The 22,721-nt window shown below is 36.7% G+C and overlaps 1 protein-coding gene and 1 pseudogene across 3 annotated transcripts in view; one reads left to right on the top strand and one right to left on the bottom strand.

Moving 5' to 3' along the window:
• The window catches only part of EEA1 (early endosome antigen 1), a 139,595-nt gene that overhangs the window by 16,566 nt on the left and 100,308 nt on the right, over positions 1-22,721 (top strand). The window lies entirely within an intron of this gene.
• Positions 3,364-3,737, bottom strand: LOC114885204 (annotated as a pseudogene).

Genomic DNA, 22,721 nt, shown 5'->3' with positions numbered 1-22,721 from the left:
ATGGGCATGCTTTTAAGTTAGCCAGTTTAAGGCCCACATGAATCATGGAATGAGAATTTTGGAGCTAGAAAGACCCATGATCTTGTCCTGTCCCTGTAGTTTGTCATTGAAGAAGTTGAGATTAGAGAAATTAAGTGTCTTGATGGGTATCAGAGAGATGGCCAAGAAATATTTGAGACAGTAGAGAAGATATTGAGTTAGGACTTGGAAACCTAAGTTTTAATTGCAACTCTATCGTTAGATAGCATGATATCAGGTAAGCCAGTTGTACTTTCTAGGGCTTCGTTTCCTCATCTATGGAGTGTTACAGTTGGAACATGATTTCTGAGATGTTTTCCAGCTTTTAAATTTTGATTCTAGGTCTTTTTTTTATGAGTGCACTTAGTAATAATGTAAGTATCTACTACTTATAGTATATCTAACAAATGCCAAGCACCGATTTAAACGTTGTATGCATACTATTTCATTTAATCCTCCCAACAGTTCTTTGAGGCTGACATTAGTTCCACTTTACAAATGGGAATTTGGGGCTTACAGAGGTTAAGTACTTTTACAAAGCTTCTAAGTGGGTAAACTGGAAGTTGAATGCAGGTCTATGTGACTCCAACTACTGTTTTATGAATCAGTATTCCTAGATTTAGATGTACTTTTGTTTTGGGGATGCTTGACATGCCTTGCTGAAAACAAGAGCCAATTGCATTTAGATAAGTGTATGCTTCTCACCCCCCTTCTCTGGCATACTGTATTGTATGTATCGTAGTCTATGTCACTAGGTTAGGCAGGGAAGACTTAGGATGCAGAAGTATATTGTGTGCTGGCACTTGAGAAATTTTGGAGTAGGCTGGAATCAGGTGCAACGGGGGAATATAGCCTCTTAGAGACACCTTAGAAAGACGAATAGGAATTGCACTCAATTCACCATTAGTAATTTAACAACAGGGGTGACTATTTGATGCTTATTAAAGTTGTAGATGGCTCTAGGTTAGGCGGAACTGCTCACATTTAAAAAAATAGGAATTATTTTCAGTTGAAAGCTGTTGTAAATGAATTAGTGTTAAATGTGGTATATTTGTAAAGAAGCTTACTATTGTACATGGTTTTATGATGGATAGAAAAGCATCTGTGGAGTTACATGGTGGGTCAAGGTCATACTGCAACAGTCTGAGTAAGTCTTCTACATCAGGATTTGATATAGATTGGGATATATTCGGTTTTAAGAAGAAGGTGGAGAAATGAGAAGGAACTCAGAGGACAAAAAAAAAAGTAATTACCAAAAATGAGTTGTAAACAAGTTTAAAGTTGTTAGATTTGTAATGGAGATTAGAACAAAGAGTATTAGTGACCATTCTCAAGGTTGAAGATTGAGAGCAAGCAGGAAAGGATTTAAGAGACAAATTTTATAAAGTTTGAGGCTGAGAGGAGTTAAGGATTAGGAGTATAGAAGATATAAAGTGAAAAGTAGAAGGTCCTTCCCAGTAATCAGTGCTAATAGTTTCTTGTGTATTTTTCCACAAAGTTTTAATGCATATATCCATTAACATTATAGTATATGAATTTGATTTTTTTCACGTAATATAGTTTGGAGAGCTTTCAGTATCAGCACTTTCAGAACTGCCTCTTATTATTTGTTTATTTTTAATAACTACATTATATTTTATTATATGGATTATTAAAATTTAATCATTTCTCTATTGAAGGACATTTAGTTTGTTTCCAGTTTTGCTAATAAATAACACTGCAGTGAGCATGCTTGCTATACATATATAGGTGGTCCTTTAATGAATTTGTCCACTGGGTAATTTCCTAGGAGTGAGTGAGAGAGTATGCATATTTTTTGTATTTAGTTACACTCCCATAAACAATGTTTGAGAGTGTTGGTTTTGCAATATTCTTTCCACCAATGAGTATTGTCAAAGAAAAAAATTTTTTTGTGGGCTTCCCTGGTGGCGCAGTGGTTGAGAGTCCGCCTGCCGATGCAGGGGACACAGGTTCGTGCCCCGGTCCGGGAAGATCCCACATGCCACGGAGCAGCTGGGCCCGTGAGCCATGGCCGCTGAGCCTGTGCGTCCGGAGCCTGTGCTCCGCAACGGGAGAGGCCAGCAGCGAGAGGCCCACGTACCGCAAAAAAAACCCAAAAAACAGTTTTTTCATTTTACTCAAATACCCTGAAAACCAGATTGGCAGTTTAGTCTTATAGTCTCTTGTTTAACTTAGAAAGTTAAAAAAGAAACAATGGAAAATAGAATAATGTAAATCTTGGAGTAGTTACATTAATTCTTTTTAATGTAATGAGAAGTATTGTGTGTTAGTTAAACTCAGGGGGTATTTTTATTGTGTCCTTACTAGGAAATTTGATGAATACCTCATTCTTTATAGGGCTCCCATCCTCAGAAAGGTTCCTTTTCTCTCTTGTGGAGAAGATATGACATTATATCTACTGTATCTAATTGTGTCTATTGCTGCATAATAAACCATCCCCAAACTTTGGCTTAAAACCACCATCATTTTATTTGCCCTGGATTCTCTAGATCAACAGTTTGCGCTAGGCTAAGCTGAATGGTTCTTCTGCTGGTCTCTCTTGGAGTTACTAATACAGCTGGAGTTATCTGTTGGTTTGATTGGGGTGATAGTCTAACAGCCTCTCTCATATTGTTGATAATATTCCTTGGGTCACATGTATCCAAGGTTAGCCTGGGCTTGTGTGGTGACAGAAGTTTCCAGCAATGAGGGAGCATATCCCATTGTGCACTCTACTTGTATGTTATTTGCTACTCTGCCATCAGCCAAGGCAAGTCTCATTGCTAGAGCCCATGTGGGAGAGGATTACACAGGAGAATTGCAAGGGCATTAAAACATAGGTGTGATTCATTGAGAGTCATTACTGTAACAATCTACCACCACTTTCTTCTTCCTTGTATTGGTAAGTGTTACAAGAGAAGTATAAATAAGGGATATAACAGTTTAAAGTAGAGAAAGATTTCTTGTCTAAGGAAAGGTTTTATTGATGTCACTTAAGTTAGAAAGACTGATTCCATCAACAGTTGCAGACTGTTGATTTTCCAGATTTTTAATTTCTTCTACATATATTAACTGACATTTTTCTGTAAAGAACTTTTCAGTTTAAACCAGGGCGATTTGGTTGCCATGAATTTCAGCGTATACTGGATGGTCAGGATAAATGCTTAATTCTTTTTCTTTAATTATGAATTTTCAGAATAAGAATCGATACACTACTCTAGTAGTGATCAATGAGGCTTGCTTATTTGTCTTTTGACTTTCTCTTTCCTTGAGGAAAGAGAACTCATGGATTTTTTTTTTTTTTTGCCTTTTAATTTTTTAATTACTCAGAAAAACTTCATTTTTTTATTTAGCTTTCTGACTCTCTGCTTGTGCTTTCAACACTTTCACAACGTTTTTATGTTCCTCAGTAAGGAAAGCGTGCTTGTTCCTGTCACGGACACATTTAAAACACACATGGAACCACCATAGGCCTGGCTGATATGTTTTTTCGTTTTAGACAACCTCGTAAGAGCTTTAGGTCTCACAGCACAAACTCCTCAAAGTTGGCCTGGGCACACGCCACATGTGGATTTTGGCGCTTTCCCAACCTTCTTGGTGTAAAGGTAAACACCAGGGGTTTGGGACAGCCTGGTTTTGTTAGAGGCTGTATTGTAGGATAGCCTACGATGGTGTCTCAAACACTGGACCATCCTGAATGCCTCTAGATACCATCCCTGGAAGAGGAAGAAGCACTCATGGATTTTTAAATATATTTCATGAACTCAAGGATTTATGTATATTTAGTGGGTTTCAGTCAATTGAAGTCAGTGTGGTTTTTTGGTGTGCAAATTGTCCCAGCTTTACCTAGTAGAAGTGCCTTCAAGGTGACTTTTGTCATTTTGACAGGACCCTGTTAGTGTTTGATAACTTCCTTGCTTTGTGGCACAACATGTGCCAGGTTCATCTAGTAAAATTTCTCCTCCAGGCTGGAATCATCCATTTCTCCAAAGAGTCCTGGTTCCTTTTAATGGGGAATGCTATTTAAATACCACTGTCTGGGCACTTAGGGTTCTCATTGCTTCTGTGTTGTCATTGCTTTTAAGCATTTAAGATAACAACTAGGATATATATATACACACACACACGTACATATGGACAGATTTAAAAAGCAAAACAACATGAGTTCAAATTAAAGTATTTTTTTCCTTCTTTGAGTTTGTATTTTGAAATTTTATACTGAACATCTTGGCTCTTAACGTTAACATAATTATTTTTTCCTAAAAATATATATAACATAGCTTTAAAATAACAATACTAATATTACTGTTAATAAGCTTACTGAATCAGTTTTACTAATGTTTTTTTAGCAGTTCTTTTTGTCCTTATACTATAGCTCGCTAAGGCTATAAAGTCAAAACATTGTGTTCTTAAAACACTTGAAATAATTATCTTCTTTGTGTGGCTATAGCATTAACTTGAGATTCAGTTAGGTTTAAAATTTTAAAAAAATTAAAAATTGTAACATGAAATTTAGCATTTTTATCATTTTAAAGTATAAAGTTTAGTGGCATTAAGTACATTCATATTGTTGTGCAACCATTACAACTATCTATTTCCAGAATGTTTTTATCATTCCCAAACTGAAATTCTGTACCATTAAACAACTCCTTATTCCCCCTATCCCAGCCTTTGGCAACCACTGTTTTGCTTTCTGTCTCTATGAATTTGATTATTCTAGGTGCTCATATTAGTGGAGTCATACATATTGGTCCTTCTGTGTCTGGCTTATTTCACTTAGACTAATGCTTCCTGGGTTCATCCATGTTGTAGCATGTATTAGAATTTCCTTCCTTTGAAAGGCTGAATAATATTCTACTGTATGCATATACCACATTTTGTTTATCCATACATCTATCGATAGACATTTGGGTCGTTTCCACCCTTTAGCTATTGTGAATGCTGCGATGAACATTGGTGTACAGATATCAATTCGAGTTCAGTTAGACTTTAGCTGAGGTTTTAAATAAATGAGGATTATTATTAACTAAGCTAGAGAACATAGGAGGAAAAGAAAACTTTTTCCCTGGGGTGGTAAAGGGTTGAGATAAGTGGTTTGATTTTGGAAATGATTCATTTGAGGTGCTTTGGGAAATCAGTTAGTCTCTCTTTTATAGTCCAGGTGAGAGATGATGAAGTCTTGAACTGAGTTAATGGCAAAGGAGATGAAGAAAGGATAGATTCAAAATTTATGTAGGTGATTCAGTTAACTTGGTGATTGGATGTGAAGGTTGAGAAAGAGGGGAGTTAAAGGTAATGCTTTGGATTTAAACAAGATGGGTATGTGATGTTTCTGTAAGTTCAGGTAGAGAATGCAGATGGATAAAAGGTTTATGAGAACAGATAATGAATTTGGTTTTGAATAAAATGACTGTAGTGTGCTTTCACGGCACTCTGGTAGAGATATTTAGCAGGAAAGGAAAATATGAATTTGAAGTTCAGCAGAGATCTGGATTAGATTTAGAATTTTATTTTTGTCTGCATTGGGGGATAAGTAAAGTTAAGGGAATAAGTGAGATCACCTAACAGTGTATGGTAAGCTAAGAGGTTGAACATGAAAATTCCCTGGAAGCCCTGGAATGCTTTCCATGAAATAAGAAAATTGTCATTTGCAAATATACCTTTTCAGTTCATCTGTATGTGCAAAGTTCTTAGTTCTTAATAGTAAGAAAGAGGTAGTGAGGGCCCTAAGAAATCTTTGATTATTCATTTATAGTACAAGGATCAGGTAATGTATTTAAAGCACCCTTCTTTTTTTTTTTTTTGATAGATTTATTTGTTTTATTTTTGGCTGCATTGGGTCTTCATTGTTGTGCACGGGCTTTCTCTAGTCGCGGCGAGTGGAGCCTACTTTTCATTGTGGTGTGTGGGCTTCTCATCGCTGTGGCTTCTCTTTTAGCGGAGCGCGGGCTCTAGGTGTGCCGGCTTCAGTATTTGTGGCACGTGGGCTCAGTAGTTGGGGCTTGTGGGCTCCAGAGCGCAGGCTCAGTAGTTGTGGCATGCAGGCTTAGTTGCTCCAGGGCATGTGGAGTCTTCCCAGACCAGGGCTCAAACCCGTGTCCCCTGCATTGGCAGGCGGATTCTTAACCACTGTGCCACCAGGGAAGTCCCAAAAACACCCTTCTTAAGGTCTGAATATAATAGATGGCTTTTCAAACTTATTGAATTTGTGAAAATTTTCCTAATTGGTCTTTATGGTGGGAGGAGGATGAAACAGTGACAAAATCAATGCTGAAAGTTACATTTTATAAGAAATCCTTGTCGATGTCTTGTAAGTCTCCAAGGTTTTGAGGTTGTATGTCATTTAATTTCTAATACTTGTATCCTTTCCAGTTTCAGAAATAATTTTGCTAAGTATAAGGTGTGTTTAGTATCTTACAAGAATTTTTTTTCAAAGATTTTCGTAAAAGCAATATTTTATTTCTAGTCAACTCACCTTTTTCTGGCAATTAATGTGTTACTAACTCAGCTTCTGCTGGTTTGCCTTGTTCCCAGTCTAGTTTCAGCTAGAGTGGTATGGGTTGTGCATTTGCTTATTAAGCATTTACTACATCTCTTCTGTGTGCAAAGACTAGTTATCCTTTTAGTTGGTTTTAGTGCTTTGAAGATAGGTATGATTTAGAGATGAGTTTCTTTATTTTTAGTAGCAATTAGGTTGTAAAACTGAGTTATGTTCTCAATGAAATTATTGCTCTCTTCCTGCTTGACCTTCTCTGTAGTGAAGTCATATGTAGGGGGAGAGTTATATGTAGGGAGAAAATGTTGAGTTTGGAAGCTCTGACTCAGTATATCAGCAGATATTAGAAAAACTTTTGTTATTCATCTATAAAATAGGTGTTTTTTATATGCTACTAGATGTTTGTTTTGATTGTTTTTCTTTGCTATTAGATTTTCAGTCATAATTGGAAGACATAGCTATTGGTTGCTTTGGATTACAGCAGTGTAGTTATGATTCTCACAAGTAGATTTTTAAAGTATTTAATAAACAACTAGTCTGAAATAGATAAAATGCATTTTAAAGAAACTTCATGTTGTTAAAACTTCTTTGATAGTGATACTACCTTTCAAGGTATTGCGTACAGTAAATAGTAACTTTTTTTTTCCCAGTTAAGTGCTGTTTCTTCTTCAAAAACTTGTATGTGATTTTTGAAAGTAGTTTTTGGAGAGATTAATGCTGCTTTATGTTGATCTTATAGTTGTTGGTAGTAGGAATTTATTTTTATATTATCAACAACCTAAGGTAGCCAAATATGTTGCAGGCATCTATTCTTATTTGGTTGAAATAAATACTTTGAATACCATATAACCTTTTTCCCCCATGTTTTCAAATTTTGATCTGTTTGGCTGACACCACTAAGCATTAATGATAGGTGTTTGATAACTCTAATCATTTGGATCTTTTGCTAGCCCAAATATTTTTTAATTAAAAAAAATCTGAAAATTAAAAAAAAATATGACCACACTAATAAAAATTTTTGAGAGGAGATGGGTAGGTGGTTAACTAAATCATCAGCACAAATCTTATTCTTTCAGCAACATAGAGGAAAAGTAGTAATAACAAAAAATAGCCCTGACGTAAAACACATCAGTCTTCTGTGACCTTTCAATCTGTGTTTATATCTTTGCATAACTGAAATCATAATATATCCAAACTTTGTATTTTGCCTGTCTTACAAATTCAGCATTATATCACATGTGTTATAATTTCTTTGCACAATCTTCACCCTTGTCACTTTTAAAAACAATTTAAAAAATGAAAAAAAATTTTTGGCTGTGCAGCGTGGCATGCGGGACCCTAGTTTCTTCACCAGGGATTGAACCTATGCCCCCTGCAGTGGAAGTGTGGAGTCTTAACCACTGGACTGACAGGGAAGTCCCCCACCTTTGTCATTTTTAATTGTCAGTTTTGTTGAGTTGGGTATGTCACAATTTAGTTAACTTGTTCTTTGTTTTAAACATAGTTTGCTTGTAATTTTTCACTTAAAATTTTTAAGAATTATATGTTTCAGGTGTATAGCATTATGATTTGACATCTGTGTACACTACAAAGTGATCACCACCACAAGTCTAGTTGCTGCCCATCATCATACAGTTGACCCCCTTTACCCATTTTGCCCACTTCCCAACCCCCTTTCCTTCTGGTAACCACTAATCTGTTCTCTGTATCTATGAGTTTGTTTTAGTTTTATTTTATTTGTTCATTTGTTTGTTTTTTTTTTTTTTAGATTCTGTGTATGAGCAAAATCATATGGTATTTGTTTTTCTCTGTCTTATTTCATTTAGCATAATACCTTCAAGGTCCATCCATGTGGTCACAAATGGCAGAATTTCATTCTTTTTTTATGGCTGAGGAGTAGTCCATTGTGTGTGTGTGTGTATGTGTATGCCATTTCTTCTTTATCCATTCATCCTTAATGGACACTTAGGTTTTTTTTCATATCTTGGCTGTTGTAAATAATGCTGTAATGTATAGGGGTGCATGTATCTTTTTGAATGAGTGGTTTTGTGTTTTGCAGATAAATAGGCAGAAGTGAAACAGCTGGGTCATATGGTAGTTCTAGTCTTAATTTTTTGAGTAACCTCCATACTGTTTTTCATAGTGCCTGCACAATTTATAGTCCCACCACTAGTTCAGGGTTCCTTTTTCTCCACACCCTGTCAAACATTTATTTCTTGTCTTTTCTGACAAGTGTGAGGTGATACCTCATTGTGGTTTTGATTTCCATTTCCCTAGTAATTAGTGATCGTGAACATCCTTTCATGTGCCTGTTGGCCATCTGTGTGTCTTCTTTGGAAAAATGTCTGTTCAGGTCCTCTGCTCATTTTTTGATTTGGTGGTTTTTTTGTTGTTGAGTTGTATGAGATTTTTGTAGATTTCAGATATTAACCCCTTATCCGATATATGACATTTGCAAATGTCTTCTCCCATACAGTAGGTTGCCTTTTTGTTTTGATGATGGTTTCCTTTGCTGTACAGAAGCTTTTTAGTTTGATATAATCCCATTTGTTTATTTTTGCTTTTCTTTCACTTGTCTTTGGAGTCAGAGCCATAGAAACATTGCTAAGACGGATATCAGTAAATGTTAACCAGACTTATTGTGGTGATCATTTTGCAACATATACAAATACTGAATCATTATGTTGTACACCTGAAACTAATATAATGTTATATGTCAAATATATCTCAAAAATTATAAAAAACTCAATTAAAAATAAATAATTCATAAAAAACAAGAACAAAATAAAACTCACTGCTTAAATGACAAAAAAAAAAAGACTGATATCAGTGAAGTTTTCTTCTAGAAATTTCATGGTTGCAGGTCTTACATTCAAGTCTTTAATCCATTTTGAGTTACTTGTTTCATTCTTTTGCATGTGGCTGTCGGTTTTCCCCAGCCCCATTATTGAATAGACTATCTTTTCTCCATAGTATATTCTTTGCTCTTTTGTTATAAATTAATTGTCATATATGCATAGGTTTACATTTTTGGACTCTCAGTTCTGTTTCATTGATCTGTGTGTCTGTTTTTGTGTCAGTACCATACTGTCTTATTACTGTAGCTTTATAGTATAGTTTGAAATCAGGGAGTGTGATACCTCCAAGCTTTTTTCTTCTTTCTCAAGATTATTTTGACTATTTGGGATTTTTCTGTGGTTCCATACACATTTTAGAATTATTTGTTCTAGTTCTGTGAAATATGCTGTTGGAATTTTGATAGGAATTGCACCAAATCTGTAGATTGCTGTGGGTAGTATGGACATTTTAACAATATTAATTCATCCAATCCATGAACACACAATATCTTTCCATTTGGTTGTGTCTTCAACTTCATTCATCAGTGTCTTACAGTTTTAACTGTAACAGGTCTTTCACCTCCTTGGTTGAATTTATTCTTAGGTATTTTACTCTTTTTGATGCAGCCATACATGGGATTGTTTTCTTAATTTCTCTTTCTTTTTCTTTTTCGGCCATGCCATGGCACACGGGGATCTTAGTTCTCCAACGAGGGGTCAAACCCGTGCCCCCTGCAGTGGAAGTGTGGAGTCTTAACCACTGGACTGCCAGGGAAGTCCCTTAACTTCTCTTTGTGATAGTTTGTTGTTGGTGTGGAAATGCCACAGACTTCTGTATGTTGATTTGGTACCCTGTGACTTCACTAAATTCATTTATTATATTATTAGTACTGACATTGTGTGCGTGTGTGTGTGTGTGTGTATGTGTAGTCTTTAGGGTTTTCTATATGTATCATGTCATCTGCAAATAGTGACAGTTTTACTTTCTGATTTAGAAACCTGTTATTTCCTTTTATTTTCTAATTGCTTTGGCTAGGACTTCCAATGCTATGTTGAAAATAAGTGACAATAGTGGGAATCCTTGTCTTGTTTACTGATCTTAGAGGAAAAGCTTTCAGTTTTTCATTGTTTAGTGTGATACTAGCTGTGGATTTGTCATATATGGCCTTTGTTATGTTAAGGTATATTTCCTCTCTACCTACTTTGTTGATAATTTTTATCATAAATTGATGTTGAATTTTGTCAGATGCTTTTTCTGCATCTATTGAGATGACCATATAATTTTTATCCTTCATTTTGTTAATGTGATGTATCATGTTGATTGATTTGTGGGTGTTGAACCATCCTTTCATCCCTGGAATAAATTCCACTTGATCATGGTGTATTATGCTTCTTTTAATGCATTGTTGGATTCAGTTTGCTAACATTTTGTTGAGGATTTTTGCATCTGTGTTCATCAAGGATATTGGCTTGTAATTTTCTTTTTTTGTGGTCTCCTTGTCTGCTTTTGGTATCAGGTTAATGCTGGCTTCATAGAATGTGTTTGGAAGCCTTCCCTTCTTTTCAGTTTTTTGAAGAATTTGAGAAGGATAGGTATTAAATCTTTGAATGCTCTAGAATTCGCCAGTAAATCTGTCTGCTCTGGGCTTTGATTTGTTGGGAGATTTTTGATTACTGTTTCAATCTCCTTACTAGTAATTGGTCTATTCAGATTTTTCTATTTCTTCATGATTCAGTCTTAGAAGATTGTATGTTTTAAAAAAATTTTCCATTTCTTTTAGGTTGTCCAATTTGTTGGCATATATTTATAGATCATGAGACATCCTTTGTATTTCTGTGGTGTTAGTTATAACATCTCCTCTTTCATCTCTGATTTTATTTATTTGAGTCCTCTTTTTTTTCCTGGTGAGTCTAGCTAAATGTTCGTCAATTTTATTTATCTTTTCAAAGAATCAGCTTTTAGTTTCATTGAACTTGTTTTTTTTTCTTTTTTTAGTCTCTGTTTCTGCTCTGATCTTTATTATTTCCTTCCATCTACCAATTTTGGCATTTGTTCTTCTTTTTCTAGTTCCTTTAGGTGTAAGATTAGATTGTTTATTGGGGATTTCTTGTTTCTTGAGGTAAGACTATATTGAATTTGGTCCATTTACATTTAAGGTAATTATTGATAAGTGTGTGCTTATTGCCATTTTGTTAATTGTTTTCTGGCTATTTTTGTAGTTCTCTTCTCTCTTTTCCTTTGTGTTTTGGTGTGGTTTCTTTTAGTGTTATGTTTAGATTTTCTCACTTTCTTTTGTGTACTTTAAGTTTTTTCCTTGTGGTTACTGTGAGGTTCACCTATAACATTCTATGTAAGTAGTAGCCTGTTTTAAGTTGCTAGCAACTTAAATTAGAAATCATTCCAAAGCTTTATCTTTTTACTCCCTCCCCATGTTTCCTACTTTTGATGACACATTTTACTTCTTTTATGCATCCTGTAACTAATTATTGTAATTTTAGTTATTTTTAGTACTTTTGTCTCCTAACCTTTGTGCTTGCTTTATAAGTGATTGATCCTCTGCCTTTATCATACATTTACCTTTAACAGTGAGATTTTTACTTTCATATGTTTTCTTATTATTAACTAGTGCCATATCTTTTCAGCTTAAAGAAGTCCCATTAATATTTCTTGTTGGGCCAGTTTAGTTCTGATGAATACCTTTAGCTTTTGCTTATCTGGGAAACTCTTTATCTCTTCGTCAATTCTGAATAACTTTGCTGTGTAGAGAATTCTTGGTTGGAAGTTTTTTCTTTCAGCACTTTGAATATGATCTGCCACTCCCTTCTGGCCTGTAAAGGCTCTGCTGAAAAATCTGCTTGTAGAGTTATAGGGTTTTCCTTGTATGTAACAATTTGTTGCTTTTAGGATTCTCTCTTAATCACTTATTTTTACTGTTTTAATTATAGTGTGTCTTGATGTGTGTCTTTTTGGGTTCATCTTATTTAGAACTCTCTGTGCTTCCTGGACCTGGATGTCTGTGTCCTTCCCCTGATTAAGGATGTTTTCAGCAACTATTTCTTCAAGTAGGTTTTCTGTCCCTTACACTCTTTTCTTTCTGGCACCCCTATAATGCAAATGTTATTCTGCTTGATGTTGCCCCAAAGGTCCCTTAAGGTGTCTTCATTTTTCATCTTTATTTTATTTATTATTTTAAAAAGATATTTATTTATTTGGCTGCGTCGGGTCTTAGTTGTGGCATGTGGGATCTTTTGTTGCGGTGCGGCGGCTTCTCTCTAGTTGTCGTGCGTGGGCTCTGTAGTTGCTGTGCATGGGCTCCAGAATGCACAGGCTCAGTGGTTGCGGCACGTGGGCTTAGTTGCCCTGTGGCATGTGGGATCTTAGTTCCTCGACCAGGGATTGAACCCGCATCCCCTGCTTTGGAAGGTGGATTCTTAACCACTGGACCACCAGGGAAGTCCCTGTCTTCACTTTTTAAAATACTTACTTCATTTTCTTGCTCTGTCTGGGTGAGTTCCATTGTTTTATCTTCCTGCTGACTGATTTGTTCTTCTACTTCACCCAGTTTGCTGTAGAACCCCTCTAGCATATTTTTCAGTTCAGTTATAACTTCTGTTTGATACTTTCATATATTTTCTATCTCTGTTGAAGTTCTCACTGTGCTAATTTTTTCTTCATCTGAGTTTGTTTAGTATCTTTATGACCATTACTTTGAACTTTTTATCAGGTAGATTGCTTATCTCTGTTTTGTTTAGTTCTTTTTTTGAGGTTCTGACTTACTCTTTTGATTGGAATATCTTCCTCTGTCTCCTCATGTTGCCTAATTCTTTGTGTTTGTTTCTATGTATTAGGTATATCAGCTATCTCTCTTAGTCTTGAAGGAGTGGCTTTATTTAGGAGATGTCGTATGGGGCTCAGAAGCACAATCCTACCTAGCCACCAGAGCCAGGTGCTCGAGGGGTGTCTCCTATGTGGGCTACATGCAGTTTGTGGGGCCACAGCTGCCGTGGGGTGCTGGTGGGTGGGGCTGTTGCTTGGGCATCTATGAGGCCCACCTGAGGTGTGGGGGTTGGCAGGTGCTCTCTCACCCCTGGTGGGATGTGCCCACTGGTGGAGAATTCCAAAGTGGTGCCTTCCAGCACCAGTATTAGCAAGGTAGCCTGAGATCACATAAATGGCTCCTCCCCGTGGGGAGCATTCCAACTGGTTCCTGCCTCTCTGGCAGATGCTTCAAGATTAGTAGGTGAGTCCCCTTCACCTATGGTCTTATGCACTTTTCAATTTGGTGTTTTTGCACTGGTTTTCAGATCAAGTCAATCTGTGTGCAAGTCCTTTAAGAGCAGGTTTTCTATTCCCTGTACCTTTCCTGGACATATTTCCCGTTGGTTTGCAAAACCAGGTGTTTTGGAGGCTCATCTCTCTTGTGCAGGATCTAAGGGTTGGGGTGCCTGATGTGCTCAGATCCCTCATTCCTCAGGGAAAGGATCCATGCCTTTGTGGTCCCTCCCAATTGTGGATTGCTGAAGCTGAGGTGTGGTTTTCATATCTTTGCCTGTCCTACACATCTCATTGCTGTCCTTTTATTTCACCCTTTGCTGTGGAGGTTCTGTTCATTCAGTTTTCAGATCCCTTTCTGGGGGAACTGTTCCATATGTGGTTGTACATTTATGTCTGTAGGAGGAGGTCAGTTCATGATCTTTTTATGCTACCATCTTGAACTCCCATAATTTTTCACTTTTGTAAATAATGCTTTGCTTGGAATGCCCATTCATCCCTGCCTGGAAAAGTTTGATCAAGCTTCAAGCCCAGACACAGTGCTTGTTTGGGTTTACAGCTTTAAAAAATTGTTGTTTATGGCAGGGGGTAGTAGCTTTGGCCAACTTTCTGAGTTCTCACACTGGGCCTGGCTTCTTGTTACCTATCACATGTAGGGTGTTTTGGTTCCTATTATCTCATTAGAACTTGTTTGCCTCTATCTACTTTAGTTCCCAAACTATACTCTGTGTGTTTGTTTTATTTTTTGTCCACTGAGATACTTACCTTGTGTTTGAGCATACGTCTACAATTTTAACATTAAAAAAATTTTAATCGGCTGTTGATCGTTGATTGGAGCTGAGGCAGCTTAGTTTCTATGCTAACTGTGAGTGCAATCTGGACTGGAGTTGTGGACACTCTCTTTACCATGGCATATTTCAGTGTTTTATATCCCTTAGCCTATTCCACATACCCTATTCCACAGTTTTACCTATTTAATACCTGTTTGTGTGTCTATTACTTTATTTCAAACATATGTATTTTTTATCAAATACAGTGTTCTTATTTCTGCCCTGTCTGCTCTTGTGCATTTTTTTCATCTATTTGGAATGATTGTCATTTTATTTAATTAAATTTAACTTTAAGAAATAAGATTTTTTTCAGTTACCACAACTTGCATTGATCTCTTCTTTCTCATAATTCTGCTCACACTCAGAGCTCCCCCCTTTAGCATTTAATTTTTTTCAAATTGTTTCTGATCTCTTTTTTTATACATTAGCTTGGTTTCACCAGCCAAGTTGTATAGTCTACCTGAAGGCTTGCTCCTTGTTTTTCTTACATTGTCCTCATACTCAGTGTCCTCCGTCTGGCATGCAGAGCTTTATAGAATGTTAGGTGCCTCATGGGAGATGGATAAATATCTATTGAAGAAACCATAAACAAAGTGAATGTGTTTTGTACCTTTTAGTCACTGTAAAAGATATCTAAATTATGTAATAATTTTCCTAAAAAGCACAATTTGGAAGATATTTATCCCCTATCATTTTAAGTTTTTAGCACAAATTATTCTTATCCCACTGTATTTACAAAGTAAAACTTTTTATAAGTGTAAATGTTAGAATGCTTTATATTGTTTCCTCAGGGTCATTGTTACTGTAATTGTACTTCTCATTGAAGCCATAGGATTTTGGCAGCCTAATAATAGAAAAAGAAGTTCTTAGACAATTTAGCAACAATCTGAGGGAATGAGGGAATATGTGTAAAATATGCACATCAAAAGCATCTCATGATGATTTTATTGTTTCTTCTTTTTTCCCCATGCCTCTTGGGCTTACTTAGGTCTGTTTACTAGGATTATTTTAGGCAAATTTAAGGAAGGGTATTTTTGGTGATGATAATAGGATTATGTAGATATTTCTGTGAATTGCCTGTTCTCAGGCAAGGTACATCTCAGTTGAGAAGCCACCTGGACTCTGGAAAAACTTAGGATACAGAATGGGGAAAGTAGTTCTTGGGAGGTACAGCTTTTGTTTGCAGTGCTTTTGGGGATGGGGTCAGTAGTTTTAAAAACCATTATGATGTGAAGCTCTGAAACGTTGATGAGTCAAAAATGAATTTCTAGTTTTATACAGTTATTTATATTAAGTATATAATTAAAATCCTCTTTAATTTTTTTTACTATTTAGTTACTTTTTTGTCACATGCATGATGAGTATGTCATCAAATTCAGATAGCAGGCTTTTATTTATAAATTCATGTCTCAAGTATATCATTTTGAGAAAGAATTTTGCTTTGTTTTTTTGGAGGAGGGTAGCTGATGTAATAGTTCAAACATGAGAATGTTGTGGATGTTAAGTAAACACAATGAAGACATACTCTGGATAAGTTTAGAAAGAGAGTTATGTTTTGGGAACATGATAGGAACATAGATCATCCAATTTGGACAACTCTGATTATTTTTAATATCAAAAATTTCTCAATGTAAAAGTAATTTAACTATGAATCTAAAATTCTGAAAAAAATGTAGCAAAAACAAAAACTGAGAAACTAAAGACCAAAAAACCCATAATTGCTTTTTTTTTTTTTTAACATCTTTATTGGGGTATAATTGCTTTACAATGGTGTGTTAGTTTCTGCTTTATAACAAAGTGAGTCAGTTATACATATACATATGTTCCCATATGTCTTCCCTCTTGCGCCTCCCTCCCTCCCACTCTCCCTATCCCACCCCTCCAGGCTGTCACAAAGCACCGAGCTAATATCCCTGTGCCATGTGGCTGCTTCCCACTAGCTATCTACCTTACTACGTTTGTTAGTGTGTATATGTCCATGACTCTCTCTCGCCCTGTCAAAGCTCACCCTTCCCCCTCCCCGTATCCTCAAGTCCGTTCTCCAGTAGGTCTGCGTCTTTATTCCTGTCTTACCCCTAGGTTCTTCATGACATTTTTTTTTTCTTAAATTCCATATATATGTGTTAGCATACGGTATTTGTCTTTTTCTTTCTGACTTACTTCACTCTGTATGACAGACTCTAGGTCTATCCATCTCATTACAAATAGCTCAATTTCGTCTCTTTTTAAGGCTGAGTAATATTCCATTGTATATATGTGCCACATCTTCTTTATCCATTCATCCGATGATGGACACTTAGGTTGTTTCCATCTCCGGGCTATTGTAAATAGAGCTGCAATGAACATTTTGGTACGTGACTCTTTGAATTTTGGTTTTCTCAGGGTATATGCCCAGTAGTGGGATTGCTGGATCATATGGTAATTCTATTTGTAGTTTTTTAAGGAACCTCCATACTGTTCTCCATAGTGGCTGAACCAATTCACATTCCCACCAGCAGTGCAAGAGTGTTCCCTTTTCTCCACACCCTCTCCAGCATTTATTGTTTCTAGATTTTTTGATGATGGCCATTCTGACTGGTGTGAGATGATATCTCATTGTAGTTTTGATTTGCATTTCTCTAATGATTAATGATGTTGAGCATTCTTTCATGTGTTTGTTGGCATTCTGTATATCTTCTTTGGAGAAATGTCTATTTAGGTCTTCTGCCCATTCTTGGATTGGGTTGTTTGTTTTTTTGTTATTGAGCTGCTTGTAAATTTTGGAGATTAATCCTTTGTCAGTTGCTTCATTTGCAAATATTTTCTCCCATTCTGAGGGTTGTCTTTTGGTCTTGTTTATGGTTTCCTTTGCTGTGCAAAAGCTTTGAAGTTTCATTAGGTCCCATTTGTTTATTTTTGTTTTTATTTCCATTACTCTAGGAGGTGGGTCAGAAAGGATCTTGCTGTGATTTATGTCATAGAGTGTTCTGCCTATGTTTTCCTCTAAGAGTTTGATAGTTTCTGGCCTTACATTTAGGTCTTTAATCCATTTTGAGCTTATTTTTGTGTATGGTGTTAGGGAGTGATCTAATCTCATACTTTTACATGTACCTGTCCAGTTTTCCCAGCACCATTTATTGAAGAGGCTGTCCTTTCTCCACTGTACATTCCTGCCACCTTTATCAAAGATAAGGTGTCCATACGTGCGTGGGTTTATCTCTGGGCTTTCTATCCTGTTCCATTGATCTATCTTTCTGTTTTTGTGCCAGTACCATACGATTACTGTAGCTTTGTAGTATAGTCTGAAGTCAGGGAGCCTGATTCCTCCAGCTCCTTTTTCCGTTCTCAAGATTGCTTTGGCTATTCGGGGTCTTTTGTGTTTCCATACAAATTGCGAAATTTTTTGTTCTAGTTCTGTGAAAAATGCCTGTGGTAGTTTGATAGGGATTGCATTGAATCTGTAGATCGCTTTGGGTAGTAGAGTCATTTTCACAATGTTGATTCTTCCAATCCAAGAACATGGTATATCACTCCATCTACTTGTATCATCTTTAATTTCTTTCATCAGTGTCTTATAATTTTCTGTATACAGGTCTTTTGTCTCCTTAGGTAGGTTTATTCCTAGATATTTTATTCTTTTTGTTACAATGGTAAATGGGAGTGTTTTCTTGATTTCACTTTCAGATTTTTCATCATTAGTATATAGGAATGCCAGAGATTTCTGTGCATTAATTTTGTATCCTGCTACTTTACCAAATTCATTGATTAGCTCTAGTAGTTTTCTGGTAGCATCTTTAGGATTCTCTGTGTATAGTATCATGTCATCTGCAAACAGTGACAGCTTTACTTCTTCTTTTCCGATTTGGATTCCTTTTATTTCCTTTTCTTCTCTGATTGCTGTGGCTAAAACTTCCAAAACTATGTTGAATAAGAGTGGTGAGAGTGGGCAACCTTGTCTTGTTCCTGATCTTAGTGGAAATGCTTTCAATTTTTCACCATTGAGGACGATGTTGGCTGTGGGTTTGTCATATATGGCCTTTATTATGTTGAGGAAAGTTCCCTCTATGCCTACTTTCTGCAGGGTTTTTATCATAAATGGGTGTTGAATTTTGTCGAAAGCTTTCTCTGCATCTATTGAGATAATCATATGGTTTTTCTCCTTCAATTTGTTAATATGGTTTATCACATTGATAGATTTGCGTATATTGAAGAATCCTTGCATTCCTGGAATAAACCCCACTTGATCATGGTGTATGCTCCTTTTAATGTGCTGTTGGATTCTGTTTGCTAGTATTTTGTTGAGGATGTTTGCATCTATGTTCATCAGTGATATTGGCCTATAGTTTTCTTTCTTTGTGACATCCTTGTCTGGTTTTGGTATGAAGGTGATGGTGGCCTCGTAGAAGGAATTTGGGAGTGTTCCTCCCTCTGCTATATTTTGGAAGAGTTTGAGAAGGACAGGTGTTAGCTCTTCTCTAAACGTTTGGTAGAATTCACCTGTGAAGCCATCTGGTCCTGGGCTTTTGTTTGTTGGAAGATTTTTAATCAGAGTTTCAGTTTCAGTGCTTGTGATTGGTCTGTTCATATTTTCTATTTCTTCCTGATTCAGTCTTGGCAGGTTGTGCATTTCTAAGAATTTGTCCATTTCTTCCAGATTGTCCATTTTATTGGCATAGAGTTGCTTGTAGTAATCTCTCATGATTTTTTTTATTTCTGCAGTGTCAGTTGTTACTTCTCCTTTTTCATTTCTAATTCTATTGGTTTGAGTCTTCTCCCTTTTTTTCTTGATGAGTCTGGCTAGTGGTTTATCTATTTTGTTTATCTTCTCAAAGAACCAGCTTTTAGTTTTACTGATCTTTGCTATCGTTTCCCTTACTTCTTTTTCATTTATTTCTGATCTGATTTTTATGATTTCTTTCCTTCTGCTAGCTTTGGGGTTTTTTTGTTCTTCTTTCTCTAATTGCTTGAGGTGCAAGGTTAGGTTGTTTATTCGAGATGTTTCCTGCTTCTTAAGGTGGGCTTGTATTGCTATAAACTTCCCCCTTAGAACTGCTTTTGCTGCATCCCATATGTTTTGGGTCGTTGTGTCTCCACTGTCATTTGTTTCTAGGTATTTTTTTATTTCCTCTTTGATTTCTTCAGTGATCACTTCATTATTAAGTAGTGTATTGTTTAGCCTCCATGTGTTTGTATTTTTGACAGATCTTTTCCTGTAATTGATATCTAGTCTCATGGCGTTGTGGTCAGAAAAGATACTTGATACAATTTCAACTTTCTTAAATTTACCAAGGCTTGATTTGTGACCCAAGATATGATCTATCCTGGAGAATGTTCCATGAGCACTTGAGAAAAATGTGTATTCTGTTGTTTTTGGATGGAGTGTCCTATAAATATCAGTTAAGTCCATCTTGTTTAATGTATCATTTAAAGCTTGTGTTTCCTTATTTATTTTCATTTTGGATGATCTGTCCATGGGTGAAAGTGAGGTGTTAAAGTCCCCTACTATGAATGTGTTACTGTCGATCTCCCCTTTTATGGCTGTTAGTATTTGCCTTATGTATTGAGGTGCTCCTATGTTGGGTGCATAAATATTTACAATTGTTATATCTTCTTCTTGGATTGATCCCTTGATCATTATGTAGTGTCCTTCTTTGTCTCCTTTAATAGTCCTTATTTTAAAGTCTATTTTGTCTGATATGAGAATTGCTACTCCAGCTTTCTTTTGGTTTCCATTTGCATGGAATATCTTTTTCCATCCCCTTACTTTCAGTCTGTATGTGTCTCTAGGTCTGAAGTGGGTCTCTTGTAGACAGCATATATAAGGGTCTTGTTTTTGTATCCATTCAGCCAATCTGTGTCTTTTGGTGGGAGCATTTAGTCCATTTACATTTAAGGTAATTATCGATATGTATGTTCCTATTCCCATTTTCTAAATTGTTTTGGGTTCGTTATTATAGGTCTTTTCCTTCTCTTGTGTTCCTTGTCTAGAGAAGTTCCTTTAGCATTTGTTGTAAAGCTGGTTTGGTGGTGCTGAACTCTCTCAGCTTTTGCTTGTATGTAAAGGTTTTAATTTCTCCATCAAATCTGAATGAGATCCTTGCTGGGTAGAGTAGTCTTGGTTGCAGGTTTTTCTCCTTCATCACTTTCAGTATGTCCTGCCACTCCCTTCTGGCTTGTAGGGTTTCTGCTGAGAGATCAGCTGTTAACCTTATGGGGATTCCCTTGTGTGTTATTTGTTGTTTTTCCCTTGCTGCTTTTAATATGCTTTCTTTGTATTTAATTTTTGACAGTTTGATTAATATGTGTCTTGGCGTATTTCTCCTTGTATTTATCCTGTATGGGACTCTCTGTGCTTCCTGGACTTGATTAACTATATCCTTTCCCATATTAGGGAAGTTTTCAACTATAATCTCTTCAGATATTTTCTCAGTCCCTTTCTTTTTCTCTTCTTCTTCTGGAACCCCTATAAATCGAATGTTGGTGCGTTTAATGTCGTCCCAGAGGTCTCTGAGACTGTCCTCAGTTCTTTTCATTCTTTTTTCTTTATTCTGCTCTGCAGTAGTTATTTCCACTACTTTATCTTCCAGGTCACTTATCCGTTCTTCTGCCTCAGTTATTCTGCTATTGATCCCTTCTAGAGTATTTTTAATTTCATTTATTGCGTTGTTCATCGTTGCTTGTTTCATCTTTATTTCTTCTATGTCCTTGTTAACTGTTTCTTGCATTCTGTCCATTCTATTTCCAAGATTTCGGATCATCCTTACTATCATTATTCTGAATTCTTTTTCAGGTAGACTGCCTATTTCCTCTTCATTTGTTAGGTCTGGTGCATTTTTATCTTGCTCCTTCATCTGCTGTGTGTTTTTCTGTCTTCTCATTTTGCTTATCTTACTGTGTTTGGGGTCTCCTTTTTGCAGGCTGCACGTTCGTAGTTCCCGTTGTTTTTGATGTCTGTCTCCAGTGGCTAAGGTTGTTTCAGTGGGTTGTGTAGGCTTCCTGGTGGAGGGGACTAGTGCCTGTGTTGTGGTGGATGAGGCTGGATCTTGTCTCTCTAGTGGGCAGGTTCACGTCTGGTGGTGTGTTTTGGGGTGTCTGTGGCCTTATTATGATTTTAGGCCGCCTCTCTGCTAATGGGTGGGGTTGTGTTCCTGTTTTGCTAGTTGTTTGGCATAGGTTGTCCAGCACTGTAGCTTGCTGGTCGTTGAGTGAAGCTGGGTGCTGGTGTTAAGATGGAGGTCTCTGGGAGATTTCCGCCGTTTAATATTATGTGGAGCTGGGAGGTCTCTTGTTGACCAGTGTCCTGAAGTTGGCTCTCCTACCTCAGAGGCAGAGCCCTGACTCCTGGCTGGAGCACCAAGAGCCTTTCTTCCACACGGCTCAGAATAAAAGGGAGAAAAAGTAGAGAGAATTAGTAGAAGTATGAGGAAAGAAAGAAGGAAAGGAGGAAAGGAAGGAAGGAAGAAGCAAAGAAGGAAAGAAAGGAGGGAGGAAGGAAGGAAGGAAGGAGGGAAAGAAGGAAAAAAGACAGAAAGAAGATACAGTAAAAATAAAATAAAGTATAATATAGTTATTGAATTAAAAATATTTAGAAAAAAAAAAGGGACGGATAGAACCTTAGGACAAATGTTGGAAGGAAATCTATACAGAGAAAATCTTACACAGAAGCATACACATACCCCTCACAAAAAGAGGTAAAGGGGGAAAAATCATAAATCTTGCTCTTAGAGACCACCTCCTCAATTTGGGGTGATTCGTTGTCTAAAGGAGGGAAGGCAGGAAGGAAAGAAAGAAAGAAAGAACGAAGGTAAAGTATAATAAAGTTATTACAATTAAAATTAATTATTAAGAAAAAAGTTTTTTAAAAAAACCGTGGACAGATAGAGCCCTAGGACAAATGGTGGAAGCAAGATTATACAGACAAGATCTCTCACACAGAAGCATACACGTACACATTCACAAAAAGAGGAAAAGGGAAAAAAATCATAGATCTCGCTCCTAAAGTCCACTTCTTCAATTTGGGATCATTCCTTGTCTATTCAGGTATTCCACAGATGCAGGGTATATCAAGTTGATTGTGGAGCTTTAATCTGCTGCTTCTGAGGCTGCTGGGAGAGATTTCCCTTTCTCTTCTTTGTTCTCACAGCTCACAGGAGCTCAGCTTTGGACTTGGCCCTGCCTCTGCGTGTAGGTCGCTGGAGGGCGTCTGTTTTTTGCTCAGACAGGACGGGGTTAAAGGAGCCGCTGATTCGGGGGCTCCGGCTCACTGAGGCCGGGGGTGGGGGGGGGGG

The sequence above is a fragment of the Monodon monoceros genome, unplaced genomic scaffold, assembly GCF_005190385.1.
Source record: "Monodon monoceros isolate NGI ecotype Baffin Bay Population unplaced genomic scaffold, NGI_Narwhal_1 Super_Scaffold_6, whole genome shotgun sequence".
Taxonomy (NCBI): domain Eukaryota; kingdom Metazoa; phylum Chordata; class Mammalia; order Artiodactyla; family Monodontidae; genus Monodon; species Monodon monoceros.
This window is presented reverse-complemented; position numbering and strand designations above follow the sequence as displayed.